Below are 21,822 nucleotides of genomic sequence, written 5' to 3' on the forward strand. Positions count from 1 at the left end.
TGAACACTGTATTAGTGCATTGTTCCACTTTATTTTGAAGTCAGCATCACTTGATTCGTATGTGCAGTTTTTTTGTATTTTTAATCCTTTTGGTATAAGGTTCTGTTCTAGGTATTTGGAAAGAGCAGTTATTTCCCACCACTGCTTGATCTCTGTGGTGTATAATTTTTCTAATTTTAAGAACTGTGTGCAGAATTTTTCTTCTTCCACTTGTGGTTGTATCATTTGCATATTGGTTGTGGAGAACAGTTCTTCAATTCTGTCTCTTCTGTTTGCGTGCGTGATGTGTGAAGAGCTATGTGCCATGATCTAAAAGCTGCAGTCCTGTTTGAATAGTTTAACGAGATATGGGGTTTTTTGGATATGAATCCACAAACTGGTCTGCGCTGTGTTTGAGCGGCCCAATACGGTAGATAACTGTGGGGGTTGCTAGAAAGCAGGATATATCGGGCGCTTGTAAAAAATAATAAATAAAAATACAAAAAGAATTTTGCAAAACGGAGATTTTTTTGTGATGGAGAGTGGTAAAAATGGAAGAGATAAGGTCAACCAGATGGTTGCTAAAATTATTATTGGGGGTGCTGTTTGGAATTAAATGGAAGAAGGAGGATAAAAAGTGTAGTAATGAGTCAAGGATAGGAAATAAAAAATAATAATAGTAATAATAAAATAATAAAAATAAAAATAAATAAAATAAGAATATAAAAGTAAAAAAAAAAAAAAAAAAAATAATAACAAGATTAAAGAAAAATAACTGGGCTGAAATTAACGGTACTGATAAACCAAATAGAGTAGAATGAGAATAAATGAAAGAGATATAAATGCAGTAAGAAAGAAATAAATAAATAATAAAATAATAAAATTGAAAGAAATAGACGGACAAACAAAAAACACTTATTGCGGCATGTTTACAATCCTTTGGTTGAGAAGGTAAGGGGGGAGCAGTCCAGTATCTCTAACTCACCCTAACTAGTCCTGCCTGGGGTCCGTTTTGGTGGACGCTCCGGGCGGCAGCGGGCGGTAGCAGACGGCACGGGTCCTGCGCTGTCAATTGCCGGCTTCTGTCATAAAGCTTGTAGCGTGCGGCAGAGCGGCGGCTTGTGGCGGCTGTCAGACTTGGCTTGCTGCTGGTTCTGCTGGGTCTTCTGGTCCCTCCTAGAAACACATCCAACGCGTTTCACATCGGGTAGATGCTTTGTCAAGGATGACTGTGTTTGTGGCTTGATGCTTTTTATAGCATAAAAACTTTATTAGTAAAACGGAAGTGCCCAGAATAGCTTTGGCTTAATTCGGAGGCAACCTCATGGCTCTTTTTTTTCTTTTTTTTCCAAAGGTAATTTAAAATCTTTTCATGCGCAATAGTTGACAAACAGTCACAAACAAAATACAGAAAAAATACACAGAAAAAATACGCTGAACATTGATAGTGGTGAAGAGAAAAGGATATAAAATGAATACATATAAGAGAGGTTTAAGATGAAAATAAGGCAAAATAAAATAAATAATAATAAAAATAAAAATAAATATATATAAAATATAAAATAAATGAAAATAATAAAAGTAACAAAACAAAAACAAAAACAAAAATCAAAATAAATAAGGATAATAATAATAATAAAAATAATAGAAAACAAAAAAATAAATAAGAAAATAAAACAAAAAGCAAAAAGAAAAATAGAAGAGGAAGAAGGTGTGCGGGAAGTTTATCTGCAGGGGGATTCTTTTCATAGAAATGCTTTGAGCTCAATGTCAATGTTTAGACCCTTTGGCTCAAGGGTGTCCAGGAGATAGATCCATTTTGTTTCTGTCCTTTTTAGGGTGGATACCATATCCTCTCCTCTCCAATGTGGGGTTATGTTCTGGATTCCCATAAAGGTGAGGCCTCTCGGATCTTTGTTGTGTCTTTCAAGAAAATGGGCAGAGACACTATGGGTTTTTAGTCCTCTTTTGATATTATAAATATGCTCTGTGATTCTTGTTTTTAATTTCCTCTTGGTCTGCCCAACATATTGCTGGCCACATGGGCATTCTAAAAGATAGATTGCTCCTTCTGTGTTGCAGGAGAGCTGGTCATTTATTTGAAAGACTTTTTTGTTCTGGTTTGATGAGAATTCTTTGATTGGTTTTGTGCTTGTTTTTTGGTTTTTACATCCTGTGCATTTGGTGCATTGGAAAAAACCTTTTGTTGTTTTTTTTCTTCTTGTTTTCTGTTGGAAGGTAGCTGCTCGTTAGTGCTTTTTTTAGATTATTTGCCTTCCGATATACGACTTTGGGTTTATTTGTCAAAGTTCCTTTTAGTTGTTCGTCTAGCATTAATATATGCCAGTGTTTACGTAGCATTTCTTCAATGGTTCTGTGATTGCTATTGTATTTTGTGATGAATGTCAATAGCATCTCCTTTGTCTTTTTTGGGTTGTAACTGATTAGTTCGTCTCGCTTCAAGTCTCTTGTATTCTTTATTTGCGTTTGTAGGAAGCAAATAACTTAATCTTTAAAATGGGACCTCATTTATCATTTTTGCAAAAGTATGAAGGGAGAAAAAATGATTGTCAACAAAAATCACCTTTTAGAAATAATACATATAATGATTTATTGTCAACAAAAATCACCTTTTAGAAATAATACACATAATGATTTGAAGATTATTTGTCATTTTGGATTTTCGCATTCAAAGAGTGTGGCCGGTTAACTCAGTTGGTTAGAGCGTGGTGCTAATAACGCCAAGGTCTTGGGTTTGATCCCCACACTGGCCATTTGTTTATCTTGATGACCCAACATCATTGACAACAATGGATTTAAACTTGTAGTACAGTGCTTGGAAACTAGGCTTCATCATCAGTATTGGCTATAGTGATTATCCTAGTAACTGCCTTGAATACATTGTAGATCTTTTACCATTATACTTTAAATATATAGTATTTTAAACCCTATTTTTATTTTGCTTTGGACTGTAGGAAGAAATGAAAGCCCTATTACCAATGCCACACTTCAAAGCACTTTATGCTTTATGATTTTTCTTTAAAATAGAAATGCTTTTCAATCAATATATGATCTACTACGTGGCCCATGCGTAAATGTTTCATGCAAATAAAATACAATTAATTTTATAGTGAGGTTGGTGGTTTGTAGTAGGATGAAAGAAGAACTGGGTCATATGTAGCCATTTCGAGAAGCTGTGCAAAACTGATCTTCTTTGCCATGCTGTATCAACACATCCAGGGAAAGAAGTGTAGGGCACAAAGTCAATTTGTAACTTCAATTTTTAAAGAAACAAAACCATATACAATTCTTAACTAACAATGTATCTGAAGCAAATAACTTAATCTTTAAAATGGGACCTCATTTATCGTTTTTGCAAAAGTATGAAGGGAGAAAAAATGATTGTCAACAAAAATCAAATTTTAGAAATAATACATATAATGATTTGAAGATTATTTGTCATTTTGGATTTTCTCATTCAAACAGTGTGGCCGGTTAGCTCAGTTGGTTAGAGCGTGGTGCTAATAACGCCAAGGTCTTGGGTTCGATCCCCACACTGGCCATTTGTTTATCTTGATGACCCAACATCATTGACAACAATGGATTTAAACTTGTAGTACAGTGCTTGGAAACTAGGCTTCATCATCAGTATTGGCTATAGTGATTATCCTAGTAACTGCCTTGAATACATTGTAGATCTTTTACCATTATACTTTAAATATATAGTATTTTACACCCTATTTTTATTTTTCTTTGGACTGTAGGAAGAAATGAAAGCCCTATTACCAATGCCACACTTCAAAGCACTTTATGCTTTATGATTTTTCTTTAAAATAGAAATGCTTTTCAATCAATATATGATCTACTACGTGGCCCATGCGTAAATGTTTCATGCAAATAAAATACAATTAATTTTATAGTGAGGTTGGTGGTTTGTAGTAGGATGAAAGAAGAACTGGTTCATATGTAGCCATTTCGAGAAGCTGTGCAAAACTGATCTTCTTTGCCATGCTGTATCAACACATCCAGGGAAAGAAGTGTAGGGCACAAAGTCAATTTGTAACTTCAATTTTTAAAGAAACAAAACCATATACAATTCTTAACAAACAATTTATCTGAAGCAAGTAACTTAATCTTTAAAATGGGACCTCATTTATCGTTTTTGTAAAGGAATGAAGGGAGAAAAAATGATTGTCAACAAAAATCACCTTTTAGAAATAATACATATAATGATTTGAAGATTATTTGTCATTTTGGATTTTCACAATCAAACAGTGTGGCCGGTTAGCTCAGTTGGTTAGAGCGTGGTGCTAATAACGCCAAGGTCTTGGGTTCGATCCCCACACTGGCCATTTGTTTTTCTTGATGACCCAACATCATTGACAACAATGGATTTAAACTTGTAGTACAGTGCTTGGAAACTAGGCTTCATCATCAGTATTGGCTATAGTGATTATCCTAGTAACTGCCTTGAATACATTGTAGATCTTTTACCATTATACTTTAAATATATAGTATTTTACACCCTATTTTTATTTTGCTTTGGACTGTAGGAAGAAATGAAAGCCCTATTACCAATGCCACACTTCAAAGCACTTTATGCTTTATGATTTTTCTTTAAAATAGAAATGCTTTTCAATCAATATATGATCTACTACGTGGCCCATGCGTAAATGTTTCATGCAAATAAAATACAATTCATTTTATAGTGAGGTTGGTGGTTTGTAGTAGGATGAAAGAAGAACTGGTTCATATGTAGCCATTTCGAGAAGCTGTGCAAAACTGATCTTCTTTGCCATGCTGTATCAACACATCCAGGGAAAGAAGTGTAGGGCACAAAGTCAATTTGCAACTTCAATTTTTAAAGAAACAAAACCATATACAATTCTTAACTAACAATTTATCTGAAGCAAGTAACTTAATCTTTAAAATGGGACCTCATTTATCGTTTTTGCAAAAGTATGAAGGGAGAAAAAATGATTGTCAACAAAAATCACCATTTAGAAAAAATACATATAATGATTTGAAGATTATTTGTCATTTTGGATTTTCACATTCAAATAGTGTGGCTGGTTAGCTCAGTTGGTTAGAGCGTGGTGCTAATAACTCCAAGGTCTTGGGTTCGATCCCCACACTGACCATTTGTTTTTCTTGATGACCCAACATCATTGACAACAATGGATTTAAACTTGTAGTACAGTGCTTGGAAACTAGGCTTCATCATCAGTATTGGCTATAGTGATTATCCCTTGTAGCTGCCTTGAATACATTGTAGATCTTTTACCATTATCCTTTAAATATATAGTATTTTACACCCTATTTTTATTTTGCTTTGGACTGTAGGAAGAAATGAAAGCCCTATTACCAATGCCACACTTCAAAGCACTTTATGCTTTATGATTTTTCTTTAAAATAGAAATGCTTTTCAATCAATATATGATCTACTACGTGGCCCATGCGTAAATGTTTCATGCAAATAAAATACAATTCATTTTATAGTGAGGTTGGTGGTTTGTAGTAGGATGAAAGAAGAACTGGTTCATATGTAGCCATTTTGAGAAGCTGTGCAAAACTGATCATCTTTGCCATGCTGTATCAACACATCCAGGGAAAGAAGTGTAGGGCACAAAGTCAATTTGTAACTTCAATTTTTAAAGAAACAAAACCATATACAATTCTTAACTAACAATGTATCTGAAGCAAATAACTTAATCTTTAAAATGGGACCTCATTTATCATTTTTGCAAAAGTATGAAGGGAGAAAAAATGATTGTCAACAAAAATCACCTTTTAGAAATAATACATATAATGATTTATTGTCAACAAAAATCACCTTTTAGAAATAATACACATAATGATTTGAAGATTATTTGTCATTTTGGATTTTCGAATTCAAAGAGTGTGGCCGGTTAGCTCAGTTGGTTAGAGCGTGGTGCTAATAACGCCAAGGTCTTGGGTTCGATCCCCACACTGGCCATTTGTTTTTCTTGATGACCCAACATCATTGACAACAATGGATTTAAACTTGTAGTACAGTGCTTGGAAACTAGGCTTCATCATCAGTATTGGCTATAGTGATTATCCTAGTAACTGCCTTGAATACATTGTAGATCTTTTACCATTATACTTTAAATATATAGTATTTTAAACCCTATTTTTATTTTGCTTTGGACTGTAGGAAGAAATGAAAGCCCTATTACCAATGCCACACTTCAAAGCACTTTATGCTTTATGATTTTTCTTTAAAATAGAAATGCTTTTCAATCAATATATGATCTACTACGTGGCCCATGCGTAAATGTTTCATGCAAATAAAATACAATTAATTTTATAGTGAGGTTGGTGGTTTGTAGTAGGATGAAAGAAGAACTGGGTCATATGTAGCCATTTCGAGAAGCTGTGCAAAACTGATCTTCTTTGCCATGCTGTATCAACACATCCAGGGAAAGAAGTGTAGGGCACAAAGTCAATTTGTAACTTCAATTTTTAAAGAAACAAAACCATATACAATTCTTAACTAACAATGTATCTGAAGCAAATAACTTAATCTTTAAAATGGGACCTCATTTATCGTTTTTGCAAAAGTATGAAGGGAGAAAAAATGATTGTCAACAAAAATCAAATTTTAGAAATAATACATATAATGATTTGAAGATTATTTGTCATTTTGGTTTTTCTCATTCAAACAGTGTGGCCGGTTAGCTCAGTTGGTTAGAGCGTGGTGCTAATAACGCCAAGGTCTTGGGTTCGATCCCCACACTGGCCATTTGTTTATCTTGATGACCCAACATCATTGACAACAATGGATTTAAACTTGTAGTACAGTGCTTGGAAACTAGGCTTCATCATCAGTATTGGCTATAGTGATTATCCTAGTAACTGCCTTGAATACATTGTAGATCTTTTACCATTATACTTTAAATATATAGTATTTTACACCCTATTTTTATTTTTCTTTGGACTGTAGGAAGAAATGAAAGCCCTATTACCAATGCCACACTTCAAAGCACTATATGCTTTATGATTTTTCTTTAAAATAGAAATGCTTTTCAATCAATATATGATCTACTACGTGGCCCATGCGTAAATGTTTCATGCAAATAAAATACAATTAATTTTATAGTGAGGTTGGTGGTTTGTAGTAGGATGAAAGAAGAACTGGTTCATATGTAGCCATTTCGAGAAGCTGTGCAAAACTGATCTTCTTTGCCATGCTGTATCAACACATCAAGGGAAAGAAGTGTAGGGCACAAAGTCAATTTGTAACTTCAATTTCTAAAGAAACAAAACCATATACAATTCTTAACAAACAATTTATCTGAAGCAAGTAACTTAATCTTTAAAATGGGACCTCATTTATCGTTTTTGTAAAGGAATGAAGGGAGAAAAAATGATTGTCAACAAAAATCACCTTTTAGAAATAATACATATAATGATTTGAAGATTATTTGTCATTTTGGATTTTCACAATCAAACAGTGTGGCCGGTTAGCTCAGTTGGTTAGAGCGTGGTGCTAATAACGCCAAGGTCTTGGGTTCGATCCCCACACTGGCCATTTGTTTTTCTTGATGACCCAACATCATTGACAACAATGGATTTAAACTTGTAGTACAGTGCTTGGAAACTAGGCTTCATCATCAGTATTGGCTATAGTGATTATCCTAGTAACTGCCTTGAATACATTGTAAATCTTTTACCATTATACTTTAAATATATAGTATTTTACACCCTATTTTTATTTTGCTTTGGACTGTAGGAAGAAATGAAAGCCCTATTACCAATGCCACACTTCAAAGCACTTTATGCTTTATGATTTTTCTTTAAAATATAAATGCTTTTCAATCAATATATGATCTACTACGTGGCCCATGCGTAAATGTTTCATGCAAATAAAATACAATTCATTTTATAGTGAGGTTGGTGGTTTGTAGTAGGATGAAAGAAGAACTGGTTCATATGTAGCCATTTTGAGAAGCTGTGCAAAACTGATCATCTTTGCCATGCTGTATCAACACATCCAGGGAAAGAAGTGTAGGGCACAAAGTCAATTTGTAACTTCAATTTTTAAAGAAACAAAACCATATACAATTCTTAACTAACAATGTATCTGAAGCAAGTAACTTAATCTTTAAAATGGGACCTCATTTATCGTTTTTGCAAAAGTATGAAGGGAGAAAAAATGATTGTCAACAAAAATCACCTTTTAGAAATAATACATATAATGATTTATTGTCAACAAAAATCACCTTTTAGAAATAATACACATAATGATATGAAGATTATTTGTCATTTTGGATTTTCGCATTCAAAGAGTGTGGCCGGTTAGCTCAGTTGGTTAGAGCGTGGTGCTAATAACGCCAAGGTCTTGGGTTCGATCCCCACACTGGCCATTTGTTTATCTTGATGACCCAACATCATTGACAACAATGGATTTAAACTTGTAGTACAGTGCTTGGAAACTAGGCTTCATCATCAGTATTGGCTATAGTGATTATCCTAGTAACTGCCTTGAATACATTGTAGATCTTTTACCATTATACTTTAAATATATAGTATTTTAAACCCTATTTTTATTTTGCTTTGGACTGTAGGAAGAAATGAAAGCCCTATTACCAATGCCACACTTCAAAGCACTTTATGCTTTATGATTTTTCTTTAAAATAGAAATGCTTTTCAATCAATATATGATCTACTACGTGGCCCATGCGTAAATGTTTCATGCAAATAAAATACAATTAATTTTATAGTGAGGTTGGTGGTTTGTAGTAGGATGAAAGAAGAACTGGTTCATATGTAGCCATTTCGAGAAGCTGTGCAAAACTGATCTTCTTTGCCATGCTGTATCAACACATCCAGGGAAAGAAGTGTAGGGCACAAAGTCAATTTGTAACTTCAATTTTTAAAGAAACAAAACCATATACAATTCTTAACTAACAATTTATCTGAAGCAAGTAACTTAATCTTTAAAATGGGACCTCATTTATCGTTTTTGCAAAAGTATGAAGGGAGAAAAAATGATTGTCAACAAAAATCACCTTTTAGAAATAATACATATAATGATTTGAAGATTATTTGTCATTTTGGATTTTCACAATAAAACAGTGTGGCCGGTTAGCTCAGTTGGTTAGAGCGTGGTGCTAATAACGCCAAGGTCTTGGGTTCGATCCCCACACTGGCCATTTGTTTTTCTTGATGACCCAACATCATTGACAACAATGGATTTAAACTTGTAGTACAGTGCTTGGAAACTAGGCTTCATCATCAGTATTGGCTATAGTGATTATCCTAGTAACTGCCTTGAATACATTGTAGATCTTTTACCATTATACTTTAAATATATAGTATTTTACACCCTATTTTTATTTTGCTTTGGACTGTAGGAAGAAATGAAAGCCCTATTACCAATGCCACACTTCAAAGCACTTTATGCTTTATGATTTTTCTTTAAAATAGAAATGCTTTTCAATCAATATATGATCTACTACGTGGCCCATGCGTAAATGTTTCATGCAAATAAAATACAATTCATTTTATAGTGAGGTTGGTGGTTTGTAGTAGGATGAAAGAAGAACTGGTTCATATGTAGCCATTTCGAGAAGCTGTGCAAAACTGATCTTCTTTGCCATGCTGTATCAACACATCCAGGGAAAGAAGTGTAGGGCACAACGTCAATTTGTAACTTCAATTTTTAAAGAAACAAAACCATATACAATTCTTAACTAACAATGTATCTGAAGCAAATAACTTAATCTTTAAAATGGGACCTCATTTATCGTTTTTGCAAAAGTATGAAGGGAGAAAAAATGATTGTCAACAAAAATCACCTTTTAGAAATAATACATATAATGATTTATTGTCAACAAAAATCACCTTTTAGAAATAATACACATAATGATATGAAGATTATTTGTCATTTTGGATTTTCGCCTTCAAAGAGTGTGGCCGGTTAGCTCAGTTGGTTAGAGCGTGGTGCTAATAACGCCAAGGTCTTGGGTTCGATCCCCACACTGGCCATTTGTTTATCTTGATGACCCAACATCATTGACAACAATGGATTTAAACTTGTAGTACAGTGCTTGGAAACTAGGCTTCATCATCAGTATTGGCTATAGCGATTATCCTAGTAACTGCCTTGAATACATTGTAGATCTTTTACCATTATACTTTAAATATATAGTATTTTACACCCTATTTTTATTTTTCTTTGGACTGTAGGAAGAAATGAAAGCCCTATTACCAATGCCACACTTCAAAGCACTTTATGCTTTATGATTTTTCTTTAAAATAGAAATGCTTTTCAATCAATATATGATCTACTACGTGGCCCATGCGTAAATGTTTCATGCAAATAAAATACAATTAATTTTATAGTGAGGTTGGTGGTTTGTAGTAGGATGAAAGAAGAACTGGTTCATATGTAGCCATTTCGAGAAGCTGTGCAAAACTGATCTTCTTTGCCATGCTGTATCAACACATCCAGGGAAAGAAGTGTAGGGCACAAAGTCAATTTGTAACTTCAATTTCTAAAGAAACAAAACCATATACAATTCTTAACAAACAATTTATCTGAAGCAAGTAACTTAATCTTTAAAATGGGACCTCATTTATCGTTTTTGTAAAGGAATGAAGGGAGAAAAAATGATTGTCAACAAAAATCACCTTTTAGAAATAATACATATAATGATTTGAAGATTATTTGTCATTTTGGATTTTCACAATCAAACAGTGTGGCCGGTTAGCTCAGTTGGTTAGAGCGTGGTGCTAATAACGCCAAGGTCTTGGGTTCGATCCCCACACTGGCCATTTGTTTTTCTTGATGACCCAACATCATTGACAACAATGGATTTAAACTTGTAGTACAGTGCTTGGAAACTAGGCTTCATCATCAGTATTGGCTATAGTGATTATCCTAGTAACTGCCTTGAATACATTGTAAATCTTTTACCATTATACTTTAAATATATAGTATTTTACACCCTATTTTTATTTTGCTTTGGACTGTAGGAAGAAATGAAAGCCCTATTACCAATGCCACACTTCAAAGCACTTTATGCTTTATGATTTTTCTTTAAAATATAAATGCTTTTCAATCAATATATGATCTACTACGTGGCCCATGCGTAAATGTTTCATGCAAATAAAATACAATTCATTTTATAGTGAGGTTGGTGGTTTGTAGTAGGATGAAAGAAGAACTGGTTCATATGTAGCCATTTTGAGAAGCTGTGCAAAACTGATCATCTTTGCCATGCTGTATCAACACATCCAGGGAAAGAAGTGTAGGGCACAAAGTCAATTTGTAACTTCAATTTTTAAAGAAACAAAACCATATACAATTCTTAACTAACAATGTATCTGAAGCAAGTAACTTAATCTTTAAAATGGGACCTCATTTATCGTTTTTGCAAAAGTATGAAGGGAGAAAAAATGATTGTCAACAAAAATCACCTTTTAGAAATAATACATATAATGATTTATTGTCAACAAAAATCACCTTTTAGAAATAATACACATAATGATATGAAGATTATTTGTCATTTTGGATTTTCGCATTCAAAGAGTGTGGCCGGTTAGCTCAGTTGGTTAGAGCGTGGTGCTAATAACGCCAAGGTCTTGGGTTCGATCCCCACACTGGCCATTTGTTTATCTTGATGACCCAACATCATTGACAACAATGGATTTAAACTTGTAGTACAGTGCTTGGAAACTAGGCTTCATCATCAGTATTGGCTATAGTGATTATCCTAGTAACTGCCTTGAATACATTGTAGATCTTTTACCATTATACTTTAAATATATAGTATTTTAAACCCTATTTTTATTTTGCTTTGGACTGTAGGAAGAAATGAAAGCCCTATTACCAATGCCACACTTCAAAGCACTTTATGCTTTATGATTTTTCTTTAAAATAGAAATGCTTTTCAATCAATATATGATCTACTACGTGGCCCATGCGTAAATGTTTCATGCAAATAAAATACAATTAATTTTATAGTGAGGTTGGTGGTTTGTAGTAGGATGAAAGAAGAACTGGTTCATATGTAGCCATTTCGAGAAGCTGTGCAAAACTGATCTTCTTTGCCATGCTGTATCAACACATCCAGGGAAAGAAGTGTAGGGCACAAAGTCAATTTGTAACTTCAATTTTTAAAGAAACAAAACCATATACAATTCTTAACTAACAATTTATCTGAAGCAAGTAACTTAATCTTTAAAATGGGACCTCATTTATCGTTTTTGCAAAAGTATGAAGGGAGAAAAAATGATTGTCAACAAAAATCACCTTTTAGAAATAATACATATAATGATTTGAAGATTATTTGTCATTTTGGATTTTCACAATCAAACAGTGTGGCCGGTTAGCTCAGTTGGTTAGAGCGTGGTGCTAATAACGCCAAGGTCTTGGGTTCGATCCCCACACTGGCCATTTGTTTTTCTTGATGACCCAACATCATTGACAACAATGGATTTAAACTTGTAGTACAGTGCTTGGAAACTAGGCTTCATCATCAGTATTGGCTATAGTGATTATCCTAGTAACTGCCTTGAATACATTGTAGATCTTTTACCATTATACTTTAAATATATAGTATTTTACACCCTATTTTTATTTTGCTTTGGACTGTAGGAAGAAATGAAAGCCCTATTACCAATGCCACACTTCAAAGCACTTTATGCTTTATGATTTTTCTTTAAAATAGAAATGCTTTTCAATCAATATATGATCGACTACGTGGCCCATGCGTAAATGTTTCATGCAAATAAAATACAATTCATTTTATAGTGAGGTTGGTGGTTTGTAGTAGGATGAAAGAAGAACTGGTTCATATGTAGCCATTTCGAGAAGCTGTGCAAAACTGATCTTCTTTGCCATGCTGTATCAACACATCCAGGGAAAGAAGTGTAGGGCACAAAGTCAATTTGCAACTTCAATTTTTAAAGAAACAAAACCATATACAATTCTTAACTAACAATTTATCTGAAGCAAGTAACTTAATCTTTAAAATGGGACCTCATTTATCGTTTTTGCAAAAGTATGAAGGGAGAAAAAATGATTGTCAACAAAAATCACCATTTAGAAAAAATACATATAATGATTTGAAGATTATTTGTCATTTTGGATTTTCACATTCAAATAGTGTGGCCGGTTAGCTCATTTGGTTAGAGCGTGGTGCTAATAACGCCAAGGTCTTGGGTTCGATCCCCACACTGACCATTTGTTTTTCTTGATGACCCAACATCATTGACAACAATGGATTTAAACTTGTAGTACAGTGCTTGGAAACTAGGCTTCATCATCAGTATTGGCTATAGTGATTATCCCTTGTAGCTGCCTTGAATACATTGTAGATCTTTTACCATTATCCTTTAAATATATAGTATTTTACACCCTATTTTTATTTTGCTTTGGACTGTAGGAAGAAATGAAAGCCCTATTACCAATGCCACACTTCAAAGCACTTTATGCTTTATGATTTTTCTTTAAAATAGAAATGCTTTTCAATCAATATATGATCTACTACGTGGCCCATGCGTAAATGTTTCATGCAAATAAAATACAATTCATTTTATAGTGAGGTTGGTGGTTTGTAGTAGGATGAAAGAAGAACTGGTTCATATGTAGCCATTTTGAGAAGCTGTGCAAAACTGATCATCTTTGCCATGCTGTATCAACACATCCAGGGAAAGAAGTGTAGGGCACAAAGTCAATTTGTAACTTCAATTTTTAAAGAAACAAAACCATATACAATTCTTAACTAACAATGTATCTGAAGCAAATAACTTAATCTTTAAAATGGGACCTCATTTATCATTTTTGCAAAAGTATGAAGGGAGAAAAAATGATTGTCAACAAAAATCACCTTTTAGAAATAATACATATAATGATTTATTGTCAACAAAAATCACCTTTTAGAAATAATACACATAATGATTTGAAGATTATTTGTTATTTTGGATTTTCGCATTCAAAGAGTGTGGCCGGTTAGCTCAGTTGGTTAGCGCGTGGTGCTAATAACGCCAAGGTCTTGGGTTTGATCCCCACGCTGGCCATTTGTTTATCTTGATGACCCAACATCATTGACAACAATGGATTTAAACTTGTAGTACAGTGCTTGGAAACTAGGCTTCATCATCAGTATTGGCTATAGTGATTATCCTAGTAACTGCCTTGAATACATTGTAGATCTTTTACCATTATACTTTAAATATATAGTATTTTAAACCCTATTTTTATTTTGCTTTGGACTGTAGGAAGAAATGAAAGCCCTATTACCAATGCCACACTTCAAAGCACTTTATGCTTTATGATTTTTCTTTAAAATAGAAATGCTTTTCAATCAATATATGATCTACTACGTGGCCCATGCGTAAATGTTTCATGCAAATAAAATACAATTAATTTTATAGTGAGGTTGGTGGTTTGTAGTAGGATGAAAGAAGAACTGGGTCATATGTAGCCATTTCGAGAAGCTGTGCAAAACTGATCTTCTTTGCCATGCTGTATCAACACATCCAGGGAAAGAAGTGTAGGGCACAAAGTCAATTTGTAACTTCAATTTTTAAAGAAACAAAACCATATACAATTCTTAACTAACAATGTATCTGAAGCAAATAACTTAATCTTTAAAATGGGACCTCATTTATCGTTTTTGTAAAGGAATGAAGGGAGAAAAAATGATTGTCAACAAAAATCACCTTTTAGAAATAATACATATAATGATTTGAAGATTATTTGTCATTTTGGATTTTCACAATCAAACAGTGTGGCCGGTTAGCTCAGTTGGTTAGAGCGTGGTGCTAATAACGCCAAGGTCTTGGGTTCGATCCCCACACTGGCCATTTGTTTTTCTTGATGACCCAACATCATTGACAACAATGGATTTAAACTTGTAGTACAGTGCTTGGAAACTAGGCTTCATCATCAGTATTGGCTATAGTGATTATCCTAGTAACTGCCTTGAATACATTGTAAATCTTTTACCATTATACTTTAAATATATAGTATTTTACACCCTATTTTTATTTTGCTTTGGACTGTAGGAAGAAATGAAAGCCCTATTACCAATGCCACACTTCAAAGCACTTTATGCTTTATGATTTTTCTTTAAAATATAAATGCTTTTCAATCAATATATGATCTACTACGTGGCCCATGCGTAAATGTTTCATGCAAATAAAATACAATTCATTTTATAGTGAGGTTGGTGGTTTGTAGTAGGATGAAAGAAGAACTGGTTCATATGTAGCCATTTTGAGAAGCTGTGCAAAACTGATCATCTTTGCCATGCTGTATCAACACATCCAGGGAAAGAAGTGTAGGGCACAAAGTCAATTTGTAACTTCAATTTTTAAAGAAACAAAACCATATACAATTCTTAACTAACAATGTATCTGAAGCAAGTAACTTAATCTTTAAAATGGGACCTCATTTATCGTTTTTGCAAAAGTATGAAGGGAGAAAAAATGATTGTCAACAAAAATCACCTTTTAGAAATAATACATATAATGATTTATTGTCAACAAAAATCACCTTTTAGAAATAATACACATAATGATATGAAGATTATTTGTCATTTTGGATTTTCGCATTCAAAGAGTGTGGCCGGTTAGCTCAGTTGGTTAGAGCGTGGTGCTAATAACGCCAAGGTCTTGGGTTCGATCCCCACACTGGCCATTTGTTTATCTTGATGACCCAACATCATTGACAACAATGGATTTAAACTTGTAATACAGTGCTTGGAAACTAGGCTTCATCATCAGTATTGGCTATAGTGATTATCCTAGTAACTGCCTTGAATACATTGTAGATCTTTTACCATTATACTTTAAATATATAGTATTTTAAACCCTATTTTTATTTTGCTTTGGACTGTAGGAAGAAATGAAAGCCCTATTACCAATGCCACACTTCAAAGCACTTTATGCTTTATGATTTTTCTTTAAAATAGAAATGCTTTTCAATCAATATATGATCTACTACGTGGCCCATGCGTAAATGTTTCATGCAAATAAAATACAATTAATTTTATAGTGAGGTTGGTGGTTTGTAGTAGGATGAAAGAAGAACTGGTTCATATGTAGCCATTTCGAGAAGCTGTGCAAAACTGATCTTCTTTGCCATGCTGTATCAACACATCCAGGGAAAGAAGTGTAGGGCACAAAGTCAATTTGTAACTTCAATTTCTAAAGAAACAAAACCATATACAATTCTTAACAAACAATTTATCTGAAGCAAGTAACTTAATCTTTAAAATGCTGTAACAAACAATGCTGTAACAAACAATGCTGTATCAACACATCCAGGGAAAGAAGTGTAGGGCACAAAGTCAATTTGTAACTTCAATTTCTAAAGAAACAAAACCATATACAATTCTTAACAAACAATTTATCTGAAGCAAGTAACTTAATCTTTAAAATGGGACCTCATTTATCGTTTTTGTAAAGGAATGAAGGGAGAAAAAATGATTGTCAACAAAAATCACCTTTTAGAAATAATACATATAATGATTTGAAGATTATTTGTCATTTTGGATTTTCACAATCAAACAGTGTGGCCGGTTAGCTCAGTTGGTTAGAGTACTTGTAGTACAGTACTTGTAGTACAGTGCTTGGAAACTAGGCTTCATCATCAGTATTGGCTATAGCGATTATCCTAGTAACTGCCTTGAATACATTGTAGATCTTTTACCATTATACTTTAAATATATAGTATTTTACACCCTATTTTTATTTTTCTTTGGACTGTAGGAAGAAATGAAAGCCCTATTACCAATGCCACACTTCAAAGCACTTTATGCTTTATGATTTTTCTTTAAAATAGAAATGCTTTTCAATCAATATATGATCTACTACGTGGCCCATGCGTAAATGTTTCATGCAAATAAAATACAATTAATTTTATAGTGAGGTTGGTGGTTTGTAGTAGGATGAAAGAAGAACTGGGTCATATGTAGCCATTTCGAGAAGCTGTGCAAAACTGATCTTCTTTGCCATGCTGTATCAACACATCCAGGGAAAGAAGTGTAGGGCACAAAGTCAATTTGTAACTTCAATTTTTAAAGAAACAAAACCATATACAATTCTTAACTAACAATGTATCTGAAGCAAATAACTTAATCTTTAAAATGGGACCTCATTTATCGTTTTTGCAAAAGTATGAAGGGAGAAAAAATGATTGTCAACAAAAATTAAATTTTAGAAATAATACATATAATGATTTGAAGATTATTTGTCATTTTGGTTTTTCTCATTCAAACAGTGTGGCCGGTTAGCTCAGTTGGTTAGAGCGTGGTGCTAATAACGCCAAGGTCTTGTGTTCGATCCCCACACTGGCCATTTGTTTATCTTGATGACCCAACATCATTGACAACAATGGATTTAAACTTGTAGTACAGTGCTTGGAAACTAGGCTTCATCATCAGTATTGGCTATAGTGATTATCCTAGTAACTGCCTTGAATACATTGTAGATCTTTTACCATTATACTTTAAATATATAGTATTTTACACCCTATTTTTATTTTTCTTTGGACTGTAGGAAGAAATGAAAGCCCTATTACCAATGCCACACTTCAAAGCACTTTATGCTTTATGATTTTTCTTTAAAATAGAAATGCTTTTCAATCAATATATGATCTACTACGTGGCCCATGCGTAAATGTTTCATGCAAATAAAATACAATTAATTTTATAGTGAGGTTGGTGGTTTGTAGTAGGATGAAAGAAGAACTGGTTCATATGTAGCCATTTCGAGAAGCTGTGCAAAACTGATCTTCTTTGCCATGCTGTATCAACACATCCAGGGAAAGAAGTGTAGGGCACAAAGTCAATTTGTAACTTCAATTTCTAAAGAAACAAAACCATATACAATTCTTAACAAACAATTTATCTGAAGCAAGTAACTTAATCTTTAAAATGGGACCTCATTTATCGTTTTTGTAAAGGAATGAAGGGAGAAAAAATGATTGTCAACAAAAATCACCTTTTAGAAATAATACATATAATGATTTATTGTCAACAAAAATCACCTTTTAGAAATAATACACATAATGATATGAAGATTATTTGTCATTTTGGATTTTCGCATTCAAAGAGTGTGGCCGGTTAGCTCAGTTGGTTAGAGCGTGGTGCTAATAACGCCAAGGTCTTGGGTTCGGTCCCCACACTGGCCATTTGTTTATCTTGATGACCCAACATCATTGACAACAATGGATTTAAACTTGTAGTACAGTGCTTGGAAACTAGGCTTCATCATCAGTATTGGCTATAGTGATTATCCTAGTAACTGCCTTGAATACATTGTAGATCTTTTACCATTATACTTTAAATATATAGTATTTTAAACCCTATTTTTATTTTGCTTTGGACTGTAGGAAGAAATGAAAGCCCTATTACCAATGCCACACTTCAAAGCACTTTATGCTTTATGATTTTTCTTTAAAATAGAAATGCTTTTCAATCAATATATGATCTACTACGTGGCCCATGCGTAAATGTTTCATGCAAATAAAATACAATTAATTTTATAGTGAGGTTGGTGGTTTGTAGTAGGATGAAAGAAGAACTGGTTCATATGTAGCCATTTCGAGAAGCTGTGCAAAACTGATCTTCTTTGCCATGCTGTATCAACACATCCAGGGAAAGAAGTGTAGGGCACAAAGTCAATTTGTAACTTCAATTTTTAAAGAAACAAAACCATATACAATTCTTAACTAACAATTTATCTGAAGCAAGTAACTTAATCTTTAAAATGGGACCTCATTTATCGTTTTTGCAAAAGTATGAAGGGAGAAAAAATGATTGTCAACAAAAATCACCTTTTAGAAATAATACATATAATGATTTGAAGATTATTTGTCATTTTGGATTTTCACAATCAAACAGTGTGGCCGGTTAGCTCAGTTGGTTAGAGCGTGGTGCTAATAACGCCAAGGTCTTGGGTTCGATCCCCACACTGGCCATTTGTTTTTCTTGATGACCCAACATCATTGACAACAATGGATTTAAACTTGTAGTACAGTGCTTGGAAACTAGGCTTCATCATCAGTATTGGCTATAGTGATTATCCTAGTAACTGCCTTGAATACATTGTAGATCTTTTACCATTATACTTTAAATATATAGTATTTTACACCCTATTTTTATTTTGCTTTGGACTGTAGGAAGAAATGAAAGCCCTATTACCAATGCCACACTTCAAAGCACTTTATGCTTTATGATTTTTCTTTAAAATAGAAATGCTTTTCAATCAATATATGATCTACTACGTGGCCCATGCGTAAATGTTTCATGCAAATAAAATACAATTCATTTTATAGTGAGGTTGGTGGTTTGTAGTAGGATGAAAGAAGAACTGGTTCATATGTAGCCATTTCGAGAAGCTGTGCAAAACTGATCTTCTCTGCCATGCTGTATCAACACATCCAGGGAAAGAAGTGTAGGGCACAAAGTCAATTTGCAACTTCAATTTTTAAAGAAACAAAACCATATACAATTCTTAACTAACAATTTATCTGAAGCAAGTAACTTAATCTTTAAAATGGGACCTCATTTATCGTTTTTGCAAAAGTATGAAGGGAGAAAAAATGATTGTCAACAAAAATCACCATTTAGAAAAAATACATATAATGATTTGAAGATTATTTGTCATTTTGGATTTTCACATTCAAATAGTGTGGCCGGTTAGCTCATTTGGTTAGAGCGTGGTGCTAATAACGCCAAGGTCTTGGGTTCGATCCCCACACTGACCATTTGTTTTTCTTGATGACCCAACATCATTGACAACAATGGATTTAAACTTGTAGTACAGTGCTTGGAAACTAGGCTTCATCATCAGTATTGGCTATAGTGATTATCCCTTGTAGCTGCCTTGAATACATTGTAGATCTTTTACCATTATCCTTTAAATATATAGTATTTTACACCCTATTTTTATTTTGCTTTGGACTGTAGGAAGAAATGAAAGCCCTATTACCAATGCCACACTTCAAAGCACTTTATGCTTTATGATTTTTCTTTAAAATAGAAATGCTTTTCAATCAATATATGATCTACTACGTGGCCCATGCGTAAATGTTTCATGCAAATAAAATACAATTCATTTTATAGTGAGGTTGGTGGTTTGTAGTAGGATGAAAGAAGAACTGGTTCATATGTAGCCATTTTGAGAAGCTGTGCAAAACTGATCATCTTTGCCATGCTGTATCAACACATCCAGGGAAAGAAGTGTAGGGCACAAAGTCAATTTGTAACTTCAATTTTTAAAGAAACAAAACCATATACAATTCTTAACTAACAATGTATCTGAAGCAAATAACTTAATCTTTAAAATGGGACCTCATTTATCATTTTTGCAAAAGTATGAAGGGAGAAAAAATGATTGTCAACAAAAATCACCTTTTAGAAATAATACATATAATGATTTATTGTCAACAAAAATCACCTTTTAGAAATAATACACATAATGATATGAAGATTATTTGTCATTTTGGATTTTCGCATTCAAAGAGTGTGGCCGGTTAGCTCAGTTGGTTAGAGCGTGGTGCTAATAACGCCAAGGTCTTGGGTTCGATCCCCACACTGGCCATTTGTTTATCTTGATGACCCAACATCATTGACAACAATGGATTTAAACTTGTAATACAGTGCTTGGAAACTAGGCTTCATCATCAGTATTGGCTATAGTGATTATCCTAGTAACTGCCTTGAATACATTGTAGATCTTTTACCATTATACTTTAAATATATAGTATTTTAAACCCTATTTTTATTTTGCTTTGGACTGTAGGAAGAAATGAAAGCCCTATTACCAATGCCACACTTCAAAGCACTTTATGCTTTATGATTTTTCTTTAAAATAGAAATGCTTTTCAATCAATATATGATCTACTACGTGGCCCATGCGTAAATGTTTCATGCAAATAAAATACAATTAATTTTATAGTGAGGTTGGTGGTTTGTAGTAGGATGAAAGAAGAACTGGTTCATATGTAGCCATTTCGAGAAGCTGTGCAAAACTGATCTTCTTTGCCATGCTGTATCAACACATCCAGGGAAAGAAGTGTAGGGCACAAAGTCAATTTGTAACTTCAATTTCTAAAGAAACAAAACCATATACAATTCTTAACAAACAATTTATCTGAAGCAAGTAACTTAATCTTTAAAATGCTGTAACAAACAATGCTGTAACAAACAATGCTGTATCAACACATCCAGGGAAAGAAGTGTAGGGCACAAAGTCAATTTGTAACTTCAATTTCTAAAGAAACAAAACCATATACAATTCTTAACAAACAATTTATCTGAAGCAAGTAACTTAATCTTTAAAATGGGACCTCATTTATCGTTTTTGTAAAGGAATGAAGGGAGAAAAAATGATTGTCAACAAAAATCACCTTTTAGAAATAATACATATAATGATTTGAAGATTATTTGTCATTTTGGATTTTCACAATCAAACAGTGTGGCCGGTTAGCTCAGTTGGTTAGAGTACTTGTAGTACAGTACTTGTAGTACAGTGCTTGGAAACTAGGCTTCATCATCAGTATTGGCTATAGCGATTATCCTAGTAACTGCCTTGAATACATTGTAGATCTTTTACCATTATACTTTAAATATATAGTATTTTACACCCTATTTTTATTTTTCTTTGGACTGTAGGAAGAAATGAAAGCCCTATTACCAATGCCACACTTCAAAGCACTTTATGCTTTATGATTTTTCTTTAAAATAGAAATGCTTTTCAATCAATATATGATCTACTACGTGGCCCATGCGTAAATGTTTCATGCAAATAAAATACAATTAATTTTATAGTGAGGTTGGTGGTTTGTAGTAGGATGAA

At 33.4% G+C, this 21,822-nt stretch overlaps 15 non-coding genes across 15 annotated transcripts; all 15 read left to right on the forward strand.

Moving 5' to 3' along the window:
* The first annotated feature begins 3,468 nt into the window (after window positions 1-3,468).
* TRNAI-AAU (transfer RNA isoleucine (anticodon AAU)) lies at window positions 3,469-3,542 on the forward strand. Its single transcript has one exon. It is a non-coding gene; the product is annotated as a tRNA-Ile (tRNA).
* Window positions 3,543-4,257: 715 nt separating this feature from the next.
* On the forward strand, window positions 4,258-4,331 carry TRNAI-AAU (transfer RNA isoleucine (anticodon AAU)). The gene has a single exon. It is a non-coding gene; the product is annotated as a tRNA-Ile (tRNA).
* A 1,551-nt stretch (window positions 4,332-5,882) lies between these two features.
* TRNAI-AAU (transfer RNA isoleucine (anticodon AAU)) lies at window positions 5,883-5,956 on the forward strand. The gene has a single exon. It is a non-coding gene; the product is annotated as a tRNA-Ile (tRNA).
* Window positions 5,957-6,671: 715 nt separating this feature from the next.
* On the forward strand, window positions 6,672-6,745 carry TRNAI-AAU (transfer RNA isoleucine (anticodon AAU)). Its single transcript has one exon. It is a non-coding gene; the product is annotated as a tRNA-Ile (tRNA).
* A 715-nt stretch (window positions 6,746-7,460) lies between these two features.
* On the forward strand, window positions 7,461-7,534 carry TRNAI-AAU (transfer RNA isoleucine (anticodon AAU)). Its single transcript has one exon. It is a non-coding gene; the product is annotated as a tRNA-Ile (tRNA).
* A 761-nt stretch (window positions 7,535-8,295) lies between these two features.
* On the forward strand, window positions 8,296-8,369 carry TRNAI-AAU (transfer RNA isoleucine (anticodon AAU)). Its single transcript has one exon. It is a non-coding gene; the product is annotated as a tRNA-Ile (tRNA).
* A 715-nt stretch (window positions 8,370-9,084) lies between these two features.
* Window positions 9,085-9,158, forward strand: TRNAI-AAU (transfer RNA isoleucine (anticodon AAU)). Its single transcript has one exon. It is a non-coding gene; the product is annotated as a tRNA-Ile (tRNA).
* Window positions 9,159-9,919: 761 nt separating this feature from the next.
* Window positions 9,920-9,993, forward strand: TRNAI-AAU (transfer RNA isoleucine (anticodon AAU)). The gene has a single exon. It is a non-coding gene; the product is annotated as a tRNA-Ile (tRNA).
* Window positions 9,994-10,708: 715 nt separating this feature from the next.
* TRNAI-AAU (transfer RNA isoleucine (anticodon AAU)) lies at window positions 10,709-10,782 on the forward strand. Its single transcript has one exon. It is a non-coding gene; the product is annotated as a tRNA-Ile (tRNA).
* Window positions 10,783-11,543: 761 nt separating this feature from the next.
* Window positions 11,544-11,617, forward strand: TRNAI-AAU (transfer RNA isoleucine (anticodon AAU)). Its single transcript has one exon. It is a non-coding gene; the product is annotated as a tRNA-Ile (tRNA).
* Window positions 11,618-12,332: 715 nt separating this feature from the next.
* TRNAI-AAU (transfer RNA isoleucine (anticodon AAU)) lies at window positions 12,333-12,406 on the forward strand. Its single transcript has one exon. It is a non-coding gene; the product is annotated as a tRNA-Ile (tRNA).
* A 2,340-nt stretch (window positions 12,407-14,746) lies between these two features.
* On the forward strand, window positions 14,747-14,820 carry TRNAI-AAU (transfer RNA isoleucine (anticodon AAU)). The gene has a single exon. It is a non-coding gene; the product is annotated as a tRNA-Ile (tRNA).
* A 761-nt stretch (window positions 14,821-15,581) lies between these two features.
* TRNAI-AAU (transfer RNA isoleucine (anticodon AAU)) lies at window positions 15,582-15,655 on the forward strand. The gene has a single exon. It is a non-coding gene; the product is annotated as a tRNA-Ile (tRNA).
* Window positions 15,656-18,866: 3,211 nt separating this feature from the next.
* Window positions 18,867-18,940, forward strand: TRNAI-AAU (transfer RNA isoleucine (anticodon AAU)). The gene has a single exon. It is a non-coding gene; the product is annotated as a tRNA-Ile (tRNA).
* Window positions 18,941-20,491: 1,551 nt separating this feature from the next.
* On the forward strand, window positions 20,492-20,565 carry TRNAI-AAU (transfer RNA isoleucine (anticodon AAU)). Its single transcript has one exon. It is a non-coding gene; the product is annotated as a tRNA-Ile (tRNA).
* Window positions 20,566-21,822: the final 1,257 nt, after the last annotated feature.

This window comes from Crinia signifera, chromosome 2, assembly GCF_055691185.1.
Source record: "Crinia signifera chromosome 2, ASM5569118v1, whole genome shotgun sequence".
NCBI classification, from domain to species: domain Eukaryota; kingdom Metazoa; phylum Chordata; class Amphibia; order Anura; family Myobatrachidae; genus Crinia; species Crinia signifera.